Source organism: Phaseolus vulgaris, chromosome 11 (assembly GCF_000499845.2).
Source record: "Phaseolus vulgaris cultivar G19833 chromosome 11, P. vulgaris v2.0, whole genome shotgun sequence".
Classification (NCBI taxonomy): Eukaryota; Viridiplantae; Streptophyta; class Magnoliopsida; order Fabales; family Fabaceae; genus Phaseolus; species Phaseolus vulgaris.
Genome location: NC_023749.2, coordinates 42,201,824 through 42,217,694, shown reverse-complemented (window position 1 = coordinate 42,217,694; position 15,871 = coordinate 42,201,824).

The following is a 15,871-nucleotide window of genomic DNA, read 5'->3' as shown; positions in this document are numbered from 1 at the left end:
TCTAATAAGAGACATTCAAACGATAATTTTATATAACAAGCAATCTTTTAGTAGCCTATTTTTTTAAGGTTCAATTGGTTTTATAAGGGAGAGTTGAATAGAGTCCACACTCAAATCGTGGAATATTAGAAATTAAAACAATAAATAACCAAAAAATATAGAGAGAGATACACAAAGATTTATACTGGTTCACCCATCAACAAGGGTTACGTCTAATCCCCTTGAGAAACTCATTCAAGAGTTTTTCACTAACAAGTATTCTCCATCTTTTCAGATACACCAATATTCTACACCTCTGCAGGTACACAATATTCTTAACCTCTGCAGCTGCACCAAGTATTCTAAATCTCTCCATGTACACAGTATTTTCAACCTATACAAGTTCACCAAGTATTATAACTTTTTCAGATACATAGTATTCTCAACCTTTGTAGATTCACCAAGTATTCTAACCTCTCTAGGTACACAATCCTAATATCCTCCTAAGATCAAGGACCTCTAAAGAAAAGGAAAAAAAAAACTCTCTATAAAGAGAACAAATAAGACTCACTAGTTATACTTCACTCTGTGAAGGATTTACAATAGTTACACTTAAAACACAACTCTCACATGTTTCTCTCAATTAGCATATATGAAATTCTAAGCACAATTCTAAACATAATAACAACAACATTTTTTCTGCACTTTGTATATCATTTCTATTTTCTTAATTGTTGTGTTCTTCACCCTTGATTTGTTTATATAGTCTACTGAAATGTGTGCATTGCAACTTTAGAGTTTCTTCAATTCTTCATATGGTCGTGAGACGCTTGATATAGAAAATTGTACTCTGAATTCTCTTTGTGTTTAAGGCTCTTCAAAAAAACTTTCTTTATTTTCAACAAATATGGACATTGACACTTGAATCTTCATTACTTTGATATCTACTTAATCTGTCACGGTTGCTCTTCCTTCTTGAATGCGTTAGACGCTATATATGGAAACATTTGTTATTGTGCAGTCTCCACTTCTTAAGCTTGTTGATATTCTTCCATTCTTTATTAGCACAAATCTTACTTCTCAACTTCATCTCTTTCCTATCAGGCATTGAGTAAGGAAACTTATGCTTCCATCTTTGTGTGTGCCTTTAATTCCCTTTGATATTTTATAGGAATAAAATAAGTATCAACGAACAATATAATTTACAATTTAACTCGGGGTATTACTAAATCAATATTGTATAAAATTTATATCCACATATTTACAATTTACAATTCCACATTCAACATTTTCTAAGTTAATATCGATTTAGAACGTTAAAGTGAAATTAATTTTAACCTGGATAGTATCCCATTAATTGTATTTCAAAAAACCTTTGATATGGAAATAATTTAAATTCTATTTTTTGAAGGCTCGTGTTCTGTTTATTCAAATAATTTAATCCATTAACTTATTTGAAAATAATGTTTTTAATAATTTAAAAATGTCAAATAAGATTAGAAAACATATGTTCAGTGACATAAAATATTCTAGGAATGTAAAGATTAATCATTGGCACTTTTCTATTTATTACATTTCATCTAATGTTTGGACGATGCTTGTATCGTCTTATATGTATAGTTTCCAGTGTGAATCTGACCCTTGCAGAATATGGAAACTTTAGCTTTTAGCTTTTATCGCCTCTTTTATGTCCCTTTGTTAATTTTTAGAAACAAAAGAAGTAATAATGAACATTAGAATTTAGAATTTAATTTATGTGTATCATTGAAACAATATCTTATAATATTTGCAATTTATTGAGACTTTCTTTTCTTAGATTTTTCATCTTTAATGTACTTTTAATTTTTTTCTAAGTTAATATTAAATCAAAACATTGTAGCATAATTTCATTTAACCTAGATATACTCAGAGTTTTTGACTTGTTTTTCCTTGACACATGCCTAACAACGAATATTATCTTTTGAATGACATTATTGGTAAACCTTTTTTTTTATCAGCACATTATTGGTAAACCTCTCACGAGATTATGTTTCAATAGCTTGGAGATTAATCTCAAGCTAGCATGGCCACACTTCTTGTTTCATAGCCAATGATCTTCTCTTTCATACATGAGGCAAGAGCCCCTTTGATCAGATAACTCATTATATCAATTTTATAAAGGTTTCCTTGTCTACTTGTTGCAAACATTTTGGTTTCATCATTTTAATAGATTGTGCATTGGTCTTTATCAAAAACAACATTGTTCCCACTATCACACAATTGGCTTATGCTCATAAGGTTGTTTTTAAGACCATCTACTAATAAAACATTCTTAATATACATAGAAGGTTTTAGACTTACTTGACCACAATCGATCACCTGGCCATGTTGGTTTCCCTCAAAGATGACCTTTCCTCCATTCTTCAATTTTAGGTCTTGGAATATAGACCTTTGTCCCATCATCTGACATGAGCAGCCATTATCCAAGTACCATGATAGAGGTTTTCTTGTTGCCATTGAAGACATCTACAAGAGATATTATTTTCTCTTTAGGTACCTATTCAATTTTGGGTCCTTACTTGTTAGTTTTCTTAAGTTCACTCTTAGGTGAACCATTTGACGATGCAATGATGAAATGTAAGATGATACAGGTATATGCATGCATAAGAATTTCTTTTCAACACAACCTATACCAGCTTTGTTATGAGGTCCCCTAGATTTTCTAATTACAAGATCTAACGATTTTCAACACATTTGTGATTTTGCTAGAACTTTCTTAAGAGCGGACTTTTCAGTCTTGAGATCATCAAGTGCTTTATTGTTTATAGACTCATCGGTTCTTTTCCCTAATTTTTTTTTTACCAAAGTTAGTTCTCTTTGGATGATCGAAGACCATCCAAAAGGACACATATTGGACCTTTAGCTAGGACCATGGCTAGAAGAATGGAAGAAGAATAAGGAGTTCAGAAAACTCTATTTTTACGGAGAATTAATTTTTAACTTTTCTTCCAAATTTCCTAGTCTTACAAAATTGTAAAGAATAGTGTAGGATTTTATTTGGGTTTGTATTTGGGACTTATTATTTGGGCTTATTTTTTGGCCATGTATTGGTCCTATTAGAATAAGAAGTAGAGAATCTAGCTAGAGGTACAATTGGACCTCTTTGAGACTATTTGCAACCCTAGATCGTTTAGGGGTTTTGGAAAGGATTCTAAGGAGGAACGGAAGGCACCTACATAGCAAGGGAAGTGTGAAGGGCCAACTGGACAACCAACATGGGAAGCATGATTGCCACATGGCTGCAACTCAATGGGGAGAAAACCTTTCCACTAACAAGCCACCACTTGTCACTCCATTAATGGAAAGGATTTGCTCCAATTATAGAGTGTCATTTGTTAAGCTATGAGTGGAGAGTATTTTCAAATTTTTGAAACCATTTAGGCTATAAATAGAGGTGTTCAACCCATGTATTTTTCAACTTTGATTGACTAATGAATTGATGCACAAATTCAACCTCAATTGTCTCTTAGGTCCCTCCTAGTTAGCACTTTTGTGAGTTAGCCAGGATTCTCTTAGATGTTTTTCTCACATATTCTAAGCATATTTTCCCTATTTCATTTCACCTTCATCCATGTTCAACTTTAGCCATAAAAGACACAAATTTGCCCCACCTTTCATACCAAAGAACTAAACCAAAAGAAACAATAAACCAAAAGAAACAATGCAAATTAAGCTAGAATTGCATCATTGAAACTTTGTAATATCAGAACTATGAGTTTCTAAGATCTTATTCTATTATTATATATAAAAATATAATCAATTATATATATAATCGATTTATTCATTAATTTTAAGATATTCGTTTATATTATATATAATCGATTATATATAATATAAACAATTATATATAATATAATCAATTATTATTTAAGTTTATATATATAATCAATTATATAATATCATATTATATTATATAATGAAATATGATATAATATAATATAAATAAAATAATATTAAATTTTTTAATAAATTTATATAATAAAAATATTTAATAATATTATTAATGTAAACAAAAATAATTAATAATAATAGAAATATAATTATAATATAATAAAAAAACATGTAGTTCTTTATGATAATTTTTTTTATATAATAATAATTTTTTCATAAAAGAATAAAAATATAAAATAATATTATTATTTAAATTTAATATAATTTTTTTTATTTAAATTTTTATCATTATAAATATTTAAGTTTTATTTTATTTATTTAATAAATTATTTATGTTTTTAAATTGAAATATTTAATTGTATAATTGTTATTATTTTAATAATATTTTTTTTATATATATTTTATTGTACCGTACTATCTTTAATATTTGTTATACATATGTTTTTTGGATTAATTTTTTTAATGTATCAAAATTGTTGTATTTCTAAAAAATTTCACATATCTATTATGGTTACGCATATAAAAAAAATATGGTAATTTTTTGATAATATTTTACATAATTCGTATTTTATTCAAAGTCAATTTTTACACAGTACTAAAACCAATGTGTTAATTACAAATAATTAAAATGCAAAAATTAATAAATTATATATTTTTTAATTATTTTTAAAAATAAAAGAAAATTGTAATTTTATTTTTTTATTAATTAAAAAAATTAAAATTTCAATCACAACTGTCATCAACTTTCATATTTTTATTCATTTATTTTTACTTTCTAGTTTATTTATCTTATTTCAAACCATCTTACTTTCCTCCTACTTTCTCATCAAATTCATCTTCTTAAATCAACTTTTTCTAATTCAAACAAAACATAAAAGATAATGTTCTAATGCATTACAAAATATATTTTGTTTCTTGAATTGAAAAGTTACCCCTTATATCTTCCTCTAAGTGGTGGTGAATAAAGTTTCAATTAGTCTTTTGAAAAAAATTGAGATTTTTAAATGTATTTCCAAAACATGTCCTATTCTATTTGGCCTAAGTGTACTTGACCAAAACACCATAAACAATATTTGAATTTTGAATTTATGGCGCGTAGGATTTAGATGAGATCCAACTAATCTTTATAAGTTATGTTGCAAGAAAACTTTTCTTAATTATTCCATGAAATTCATTAGTTGCCTAGTAACCGAACCTGGGATTTCATTGAGTACGCTTCAAGTTAATTAGTACGAACATGAGAATTATTTGCGTGAAAATTAAAAGATGTGAAGGTTCCAAAATGGAGAAATTTTTTTAAAAAGGCAATACAGTCAAACAAAGTTTCGCAATCATACGCGTAATCCAGCTCAATAACTAATTAAGATGAAACTACCTAAGTCTAATTAAAAAGTAATAATGGTTCTTGTAATTAATAAGTAACGTTAAAATATTCAAAGGAATCAGCATCAGAGTAGAAGATCCTGCTCTGAAATGTTCTGTCTGATATTCATATCCAAACATGGATGATAAATAACGATACAGTTACCTTACAATAGAAGCCATTGAATACAGTGCCGAGTTGAGATTTATTTGGGTGATAAATTGGTGAAACTATTGTAGAAGTTATTAGAGTAAAACAAGTTTCACAATTTAATTTGTTGTCCAGCTTGATTTAGTTTGAACAAAGTATCAAATTGGGAAATATTTAATTTTTATTTATTTATTTATAAAATTTGATGTTAGGTATTATTATACAATTTAACATCTCAGAGTGATGCACCAAGATCTAAATCATATATGTCATTATATAAAAAAATATTATTAAAAAAAAAGAAATACAAACAAATATGGGGATTAGACCAAACTCCATATAAAAAACAGAAAACCTAGACCAATCACAAAATAAGAGTATTGCACCTATTATGAAAAAACTGCAAAGCAAAACTAAGAGGCAAACAACAAAACCCGACCAACACCTACAAATGAAAAAGCAAGGACCTAGAAAAACCAGAAAATCACTTCTTAGCTTGTCTTGACCTAACAAGTTTCTCAGCACCTTTTTAGGATGCACATACCTTCTAATAGTTTGCACAACATCGTCTTCATTCTCACTAATATAATTTTTCATATTGGCTTTATTCGCGCTACTTAGAAAAAATGTTACATTCTTTCAAAAAGTTGTTCTCCAAATGAGAAGATAGATTTGAAACAAGATCAACAACATCCTTCACCAAAGTAGCTGAAAGGGGAGCAACATCAAGTTCTATAGCAATATCTACATCAAACGCAGTAGTAAAAAGAGGAGCAAACTTCTAAGCAATAACTACACCAGACATAGCAAGAACAACAATATCAAAAGACACTTGTGTGCTAGGACTAGTAGCAACATCCTAAGTAACATCATTTAGGTCGTGGGAGAGCAACATCAACCGCCAAAGTCATCAGAGTTTTGCGTAATTGGTCATCAAAAGAGTTGTCACTTCATTCTCTAAACCTAGCAAGAGGAAAAAGGATTGCACAATGACATAACATTAGGAGCAATGAAAGATATGACTTGCATTTTAGAGCTTGCAACAACATTCTCCTATGCCACCTCTTGAAGATTTCTTTCAACCTAAACATTCACAACAACAACATTGAGAGCCTGAGAATCTACAATAGCAACATCAAAACCTGGCAACACCTCAACTTGAGCAACAACCTGATCATCAAAACCAACAGTAGAATTTGTACATTGCAAATCAGTCTCAGCCTAGTTTACTTCAAAATCGTTAATGATTCGATTAAATTTCCTTTTAATCCCTTTTTATTTCAAGATCTACGATTTTGGTTCCTTATTTTTCTTGATTTTGGTTTCGAATATTTGAAAAAAAAATTATAATTTAGAGCTTATTTTCAGTTTTATATATATATATATATATATATATATATATATATTTTATTTATATTAATTGAGTTGAATTGTAGATCTAACATAGCTATACAGAAGAAAAATAATTTCATTATTTAAAATTGGCATATTCAAAATTGATGGTTGGACTAAACTAGAGAACTTTTATAAATATAAAGACTGAAATCACGAGGAAAGTAAAATAGAGAAATCAAAGTCAAATATCAGAAACCTATGTAGCACGATACTATACGGACACGAAGATACATATAATATCAAAAATATAGGACATGGGACACGGATCTATATATTATATAATTATGAATTATATAAATTGACAATAAAAGATTTATGTGTACAAGTATGTTCCAGATTATTTTTTGAAGCAGAAAAATGTTTTTCATGACTAGTTCAAAAGAATTTGTTTCTTATTTTTATAATCATAATAAAAATTTATACAATAAGTTTGAGTTTTTAGAAAATTAATGTATTTTTCCTTTTTAAAATTGTGTTAGAACCGTACTAGAATAGTCAGAAATCCAACAAATATTTTTTTTAATTGGACACTTCACGCATACATGTCCTACAAGTGTCATACGAGTGTCGGTGTCCGATATGAGTATCCAACACCGACACGACATTTAAGAGGAGTGTCTGAGCTTCATAGCCAAAAACTAAAAATGACTAAAAAATATAATTTAATAAAATAATTATTAAAAATTAACAATTTTACAAATTATAAGATAGTTTATGATTAAATATGTATAAAAACCACTATATTTCTAAATACATTCTAATTAAATTGTATAAAAAAATCACCGAGTTAAGAAACACGTTTTTTTTTATCAGCAATGAATGAATAAAATTAAAATGGGACACTTCAGGGGTGTCCTAACCCGTATACATAATACAGATGCTTCTGGTTAAGATAAATCTTAAGTACCGGCTAATACATTCAGAGCACCCAAAAACTACTGCATAAAGCATGGGCATAACCTAACAAACTACTAGGATCAAAATTGCCCTTTCCAACACGCTTCAACCACAACCAGCAAGTTTATGGCTGCCTCTCCATTGAATGGAAGGAAAGCGTTTAACCATAAGCAGTTTTCAGAAGAAATCAGATTCAAAAAACAAAAGATTATGACAACAGCTCACCAGCCCAACATTTGAGAGCCAGAACCATATTCCACTAGCACCTCTCCTATTCTACACTTTAGACCAGTCCTAACTCCAGAGCTACCATCAAGTGGATTCATTTATAGGCATGACAAACGCATCAATTGCGTTTCGACATAGCATTCCGTCCTCACATCCCCGAAACCCCTAAAACTACACCTGCGTAATAAACATAAAACCTGCACCTGCATAAGGTTCATGAGTCCAGCTCCAACAGACATCCTAGCTCCACCATGAGACTGCTAATAGAGTTGGTACCTACAACTTCAGATTTGAGATATTCCTCATGACCAGCACTCATCACCAACAACAGTTACAACAGCTTTTAATCATGTTCACCAACATGACATAGCACCTTACCAAACCTCCTTCATCTTAGTGTCACCCCTTTAGCCTGTCACGCTCCCTCATCTTGACCGTGAGCACAACATCTTACTTGCAGTTCTTTAAGACTAAGATTGTCCAGTAATAATATTATGGATGAAGTGTATTGTTAGCATTGTGTGCGTACAAACACTAACTGCCAGTCACCCAACCCATCTTCCAGACCATACACTAGTTACACACAGCCTAGCACATAACAGAAGTTGCCTCATACAAACCTTGCTGGACTTGAATCTGCACTCATCAGTGAATACCTACAACATATCATAGCCCCTTCTTGCAACGTTTCCCCCTTCAATACCATATACCTTCCTCCAGATTCAACACCGCATTAGATCAGATATGCGCCCATTAAAATATCTGCAGTTGGACCAAGATCATAACTCTCAATTAGGGGGCATCTTAAGTAAGAAACACGTTGTTATAATTAGAAAATGCATTGGTGTTTTTTTTTTCTAAATTGCCAAGTTTCTTTTATAAATTCGGGAGAATCAAACTTTTATAATGAATACAAACCTTTAAAACAGTCCAAAGAAGCTTTAAATTTAGCCGGCTTCATAGACACTGATTTTAAAATCAGCTTCATAGACACTAATTTTAAAATCATCTGTTGGAGATTTCACATTGATTAGAGAACGAGGACAATTCATTATATATAAGTGGGTGCAAACCTCATCTTAAAAACCGGTTTTATGAAGTTGAGTTAGATTTAAAGTTCACTTTGTAATATGATATCAGAGTCATTTCAAATCTATCTTAACGAGTGTTTGTTGGACATTATGTCACTCGCTATCGGACCGTTATCGAACCACTCATAATATGTTATTCCACATACGTTTTTACAGTTTTACAGTAGTAAAAGTTGTCTTAATGAGACGATGATATGTGTGTGGTTGACTGATATATAGAGTATTATAAATGTAGTAGTCACGAAAAGTTAGTTAGTCAAACCCATAAGGAACATATTAAAAATTGGGAAAACGAAACGAAAATACTTTGAAATTATGCGGAAAATATTGATGAAAAAGTTGCAGTAGTTTAAATGCCTTATTTTGTTATGATCTGGTCCAACCGTTCAGCACAAAAAGGACACGTTTGTTTGTCTGTAGAAATAAACATATAGAAATAGAAATCATTACCGTGTTTGAAAGGTTTTCTTACTCAGCATTGAGTCTTGAGCGAATATTCAGTTATAGAAAAATTAGAGATGGAATTCAATTTAACACGATTTGTTTTCATACGTCAAAACATAAGTTAGATTGAGTTCAATTCGTTTTAAGAATGACTTACAAATTTCCGCTCAATTCAAATTCAATGAGTTGCAGATGGTGTTGAATTGATCTGTTGTGATATAAAAAATTCATAGAATGTGATAAAATAAATATGATAGAAAGCACTAAAAAAATAGACATTTATTGTCCACTAAAAATTATACCAACAAGTAAAAATTCAGTTAATTAGTTAATATGTGTTATTTACGTTGGAGGGACAGGAAACTCTGAAAAATTATTTTTAAATGAATTTTTAATTATTTTTTAATTAAGGCAGTCTAGTATCGACTACGTTGCCACTAATATATTTTTATTTCAATTTTATTTAGTTTAAAGTCTTTTTAGTTGACGTTAAATGAACTTTATTTTTAATATTAATTTAATTTATATTAATATAATCAATATTATTTATAATAATTATGAAAAAATATATATTTCTTATACCATTCTTGCATTATTATCTTTAATAAAAATAAAATTTATGTTAAAAATATAAAATAAGATAAGAAGGAATGATTAAATTGTTTTTTTAAAATTTGGACTTATTTGATAATAGTGTCTATTCGGTTGTTATGAGACTATATAACTATAAATAAAATATTTAAAAAAACTTTGTGTGACTAATTTTTATTTTTTTCTTTAGTTAGTTAAACAATTGTATAACACACAATGTAAAAATTTAAGGAAAGAATATTTGTACTGATATGTTTAATCTCATAGACCAACCAGTCAAGTTTCCCAAAGTACAACTGGGTACTACAAAAGTTTAAAATAACGATACATTATTTAATGCGTTTTTATGGTCAGACGTTGTCTTTCAAAACGCGGTGACATTTTTGAAATTAACTTGATTTAAGAAGACAACTATTTGTAATAGTCGCATTCTTAAATCAAGTGCTTTGATTTTAGAAGGCAACTATTAGCCGCATCCTTACGGTCAGACATTATCTTTCAAAACACGGTGGCATTTTTGAAATTAACTTGATTTAAGAAGACAACTATTTGTAATAGTCACATTCTTAAATCAAGTTTTGATTTAAGAATGCTGCTATTACAAATAGCCGCCTTTTTAAAACCTTTTTTACCCTAACTCATAAGCGCGTCACTTACATTTTCATACTCTCTTTCTCTCGCGCTTCGTTTCTCTTTTGTGCTTTCTCCATTAACTGTGCTTCCTCTTTTCTTCCTCTCTTCTTTGCATTGTTTTTGTGACATTGATAAGCATTGTCTTCCTCTCTTCTTTTTCACCATTGATTTTTTTGTATGTTTTCTGTTTCTCTTATGTTTTGTCTTATGTCCATTTATTTCTAAGGTCATTGTTTCATTGGGAAGGTTTTTGTTTGCTCTCTATTGTGCCTTCCTCGCCACGGTAATCGCCTTGCTCCGTCGTGTATTTGTATTTCATTGGGAAATTTTTATTTGCGTTTTTTGACTTTTATTTTATGTTCTTGGTTATTAGGCATTCCAATATCAATCCATTATTTGTTTTGAATTTTTTTTTTATTCAGAACTTGTTAGATTTAGATTTAGATTGGGATGAAAAACTAAGAATGTGAAGAGGTATGATGTGGATGCACCAAGAGATCAAAAGAAATGCTAAAAATGACTTGTTCTTCAGAAAATATCAAAGTTGAGAACTTTGATTAGAAACCCAAACAACAGCCAAAAAGAAAAGAAACCCTAAACGTCATTCGTAAATGCGATTTATAAAAGCGGCTATGGTAAATAGCCACATTTATAAATCGAATTTACAAATGCGGCTAAATAGCCACCTTCTTATCTCCTCGATTTAAGACTACATGTACATCAAATCCCGCCATTTTAAATTGAAAATAGTCGTCATTGTTTTTCCTTTCTGTACCAATGTACTCTTTGATCAAGTCACTTCTGACTAACACTCAGTATTCTTAAGACTAGCCACTCCTAGCTTAACACTAAGTATTCTTAACATTATCCATATTTTGCTCAATAATGAGTATTCTTAACACTTTTAGCTCAATATTGATACAAGACCTGAGTGATTAACAAATAATTAGTTTTTCCTCACTAAAGCTGGTAACATCTTTCAATGTATATTATGTTTGAGATCTCTCTACTAGTAGTAAGAATGAACATGAACAATGTTCTTACAAAGCTTTAGGGTACAAAAGAAAAAATCAACAGAGTTTCAACACTTGACAAATATGGCTCACTTTTTTTTCTTTTCTTCGAAGCATTCCCTTTTCTGATCGTTGAGCAGCTTTGAAATCTCTTTGTTGTATTCTTTCTTTTTGTGTTATCATCTAGCGAGCTCTTATGTTGAAAAGCATTAAATGCATGACATGGAACATTAAATTCTTTTCTCTTTACAAGAAATATCTAATAACTACTAACACTTATCTTTCTCGGTAGCAAATCCTTTTACACCAAACATTGATTAGAAGTTCACACAATAAAGGTTGAAATTAGTTATGTCAAAGAAGTTGATGGTCATTTAAGCATTAGCTCATATCCCAAGATATTTTTGAATGTTATTGTTTGGTGAAAATCTTCTTGGGAAACTGTAAAAGACATTCTCTGTTTCTCCAGACTTCAATTTAGGAATATTCTTCATGCGTATTAGCTAGAAGTCTTGGTCTATACTTATCGTTTGAGTAATCTTCAATTAACAATTAGATGAAGTGAAACTCAACTCTATTGTATGTCAAACAAAGCATACCCATTTGTGATTTGATCAACGTTTGTCAAACGCAATTGCTTCATGTATTTCAAGCACTAGGCTTGTTTTGTTTAAGAACATAATAAAAATATTTAGGGTGTTGTATTTTTGCTCTAACAACTTACAAACAAAAAAATTAGACAATTTTTTTTTCATGAATTGAATTGAAAGATGAAGATGTGAGTGTGGATGAGCAGATAAGTGTGAATGAAAGAGATGAATGTGGATGAAGGAGATGGATGTGAGAAGATAGATGTGAAGAGAGTTATATAGAAAAAAGTGAGACAGGAAAATTGTCTCTTTTGATTGGTTAAATTTGGATCTATAGATTAAAAATAATCTACGATTCATATTTTATCTCACAAAGACACACACATTCATAATATATAAATGAAACTAGTGTCAGCTTACCCAACACTAACTTATATAAACATTAAAGATGTATTATGTTAGCATTATCCTAATCAACGATAAGTTAAATGAATAATAAAATAAATAAATTAGTGTCTGTGTAGCCGACACTAATTTGAATAAATATAAATACTAAAAATAAATAAAGTTAGTGTCTTATTTATTTTTAAAATTTATTGTCGACGTTAATTTGACACTAACATAAATATGTTTACTTATTAAAAAAAATTAAAAATAGTTTGTGCCAACTTAGACGTTAGGTATTTTAAGACGCTAGATAATCTATTACCAATCAGACGGTTTTGTAACATGTGATTCTACTTGAGGAGGTAGAGAATACTTGTTAATCCCCCCTTAGCAATACACATTGTGAAGTATACCATTTGAGCTTTCATTGTTCTCTTTGTAGAGTATTTTCTCATATTGTTGATAAGTCTTAATCTCAAGGAGAGAGTAGGACTGATTGTTTGGAGAGGTAGAGAATACTTGGTGACCTGAACAGATGTAAGAATACTTGTGTTTGCCTAGAGAGGTACACAATACTTGTGGACCTAAAGAGGTTTAAGAATACTTGTGGACCTAAAGAGGTTTAAGAATACTTGTGGACCTAAAGAGATGTAAGAATACTTGTGTACCTGGAAAGGTGGAGAATACTTGTGTTAGTGAAGGCTCTTAAGCAGGTTGCTTGTAGGGACTAGATGTAACCCTTGTTGCAGGATGAACAAGTATAAATCTTTGTCTACTTCTCTCACTCTACTATTGTTTAGACCTTGCTTTTGATTGATACTCCACGAATTGAGTTTGGGCTGCATTCAACCCCCTCTTCTAGAGCCATTTGAACCTTCAAAGCCAACTCTTATTAGTGTCCAACAATATGACGGGATCATGGTTAAAAAGTCACCAACATAAGATGGAGTGATCACAAGAAACAAAAATAAGTTAAAGGAAAGGGAGAGAATGGTACAAGTCACCTAAGAGGCTTCTAGATGAGTTCTTATACGGAGCAAGTCTAAGATTTGAATGAAGAACTTCATCCAGCCAAGAAGACTCTTAGAAATTTAGAAAATGTAAAAAACATAGAAGAATAAAAAGAGGCAAAAATCTATAACTTGTGTGGCCTTGTTTGGTCATCTTCTTCATAGTTTTGGTGTTTGTTTGCTAGGATAAGTCTAACCTAGGGTAGAATAAGAAAACCCTAGGGAGACCTTGTGCTAAGAGACATTTCACACTCTCCTTATAGGCTTGGGTTGCACGACTCTTAAGCTATAAAGAGCACCTTCCCCTCATGTAAAAATACATCTTTTAAGAATTGAATACAATTTAGCTTGAAGGTTTGTGAGTAAAGTTCCCCTAGGGTGTGTACACTATGGTAGGAAAACTCCATTACTTACTCCTATTCTAATTCCATTTTCCATTAGCATCTTTTTCCATTGTCTTTTGTTCCATTCAATTTCTTGCATCTATAATGTGATATTGTCAAGCTTTTCACTTCTTATCCCCTCCATCCATAAAATTTTCAAAGATCACCCGAAAACCAACAACCCTAATTAGCCACACACAAACACCTCACCAGACACACCAAAATCACAAAAGAAACTCTCCAAGAAACCTACTACCATCACCCTTATACCATTCGACCATCCCACTTCATGAGTGAGTTGATTTTATGATTGATCATTTTTATGGTGACACTTTAGTTAGATTTGGATTTTAGACAATTAGAGGTGACAACCTAAGGAAAATCCCCACTGGACATTAACTTAATCGAGTGGTTAAGTAGATGTGAAGGTTCATTTTACAAAGGCAAAAGGAAAACACAATTAAATGGTGATGATAATGACAAGATAAAGGGCGGAATCACATAAGGAAACAAGAACAAGAAGAACAAAGCCAAATAGACATAAGGAAACAATTAAAGGACAAGGAACATACAAACATGAAAAGGAATTGATTAATGGAAGAGATGATGAAAGAAGAACTTATGGATGGTGGAGCAATGGTGTATCACACCACTTGATGGGATGGAACCACCAAGATAAGTGGCATGAGGCCGCCACTTGAGAGCATCATGAACCCAAGATAAGACCAATTTGGAGGAGATCCACTCATTCACTACTCACACAAAAATTGTGCAGAAATTCTTTACTATAATTTCAACTTGTGTTTACAAAGGGAGAGACCTCCTATTTATAGAGTGAGGAGCCTTGGAAAATAAGGAATGAGGGTAGAAGGGGCAAAGAACAAAATATGGTACGGCTAGGGTATTGACCTTGGTCAATGCCGCACCATTCAACATATTCTAGAAGGTAAGGTTTCCTTCCTACCCCAATGGACATCTCATATCCCCATTCTTATGTCTTCACCTCCTATTTATGCTATATAGACCTACTTTACGGAAATTACAAAAAGAGAGACCAACTGATGCTCAACACCCAGAGTCTGCGCTATGTTCCTAGTAATCCTCTGAGGTATGGTGGGTGCTGAGGTCATGGGTTGGGCTTGGTCATCATGGATAGGCGCCCTCTCTCCTTGGTCATCATCACTTCACCTCCACCAAATAATTTCGATTTTTCACCTATCCTAGAGAAGAACACTCCCTTACTGTTATGTAACCTACTCAAACAAAAAGAACCTAACAAGACTCACCTTCTTGAAAGCTTGTTTCTCTTCTTTGCTTCTTGTGATTTTAGGAGCTTTAGAGTGAACTTTCATTGGTATTTTAAGAGCATCGAGAGACCCTTATCACAATAATCAGACCCTATTATTGTCAGTTAAGCCGAAATTAATCCAATACCAATACAAATATTTATTTATTTATTAAAAAGTTAAAAATAATTTACATCGATTTAGAGTTGATTAAGTCAATTTTAATAGCACTACTACTTGATAGCTAATCATTTAAAAATAATTTTATATTTTTATTTTTATTTTTAAAATTAACTTTTTTACGTCGCATGAGAATCAATTGCCAACAAAAATGAAGAGGTTTACTATTGTTGTAAAATTAAACAGAAATTAAAAAAATAAAATGATATAAACACCCAAACGAACAAATTTCTTCTTTAAACTTTCTCTTCAACACTGCAGAAATATGCAAAGAAAGTAGGAATATATAATGGATTATGGTAATCGATTATATACTTAATA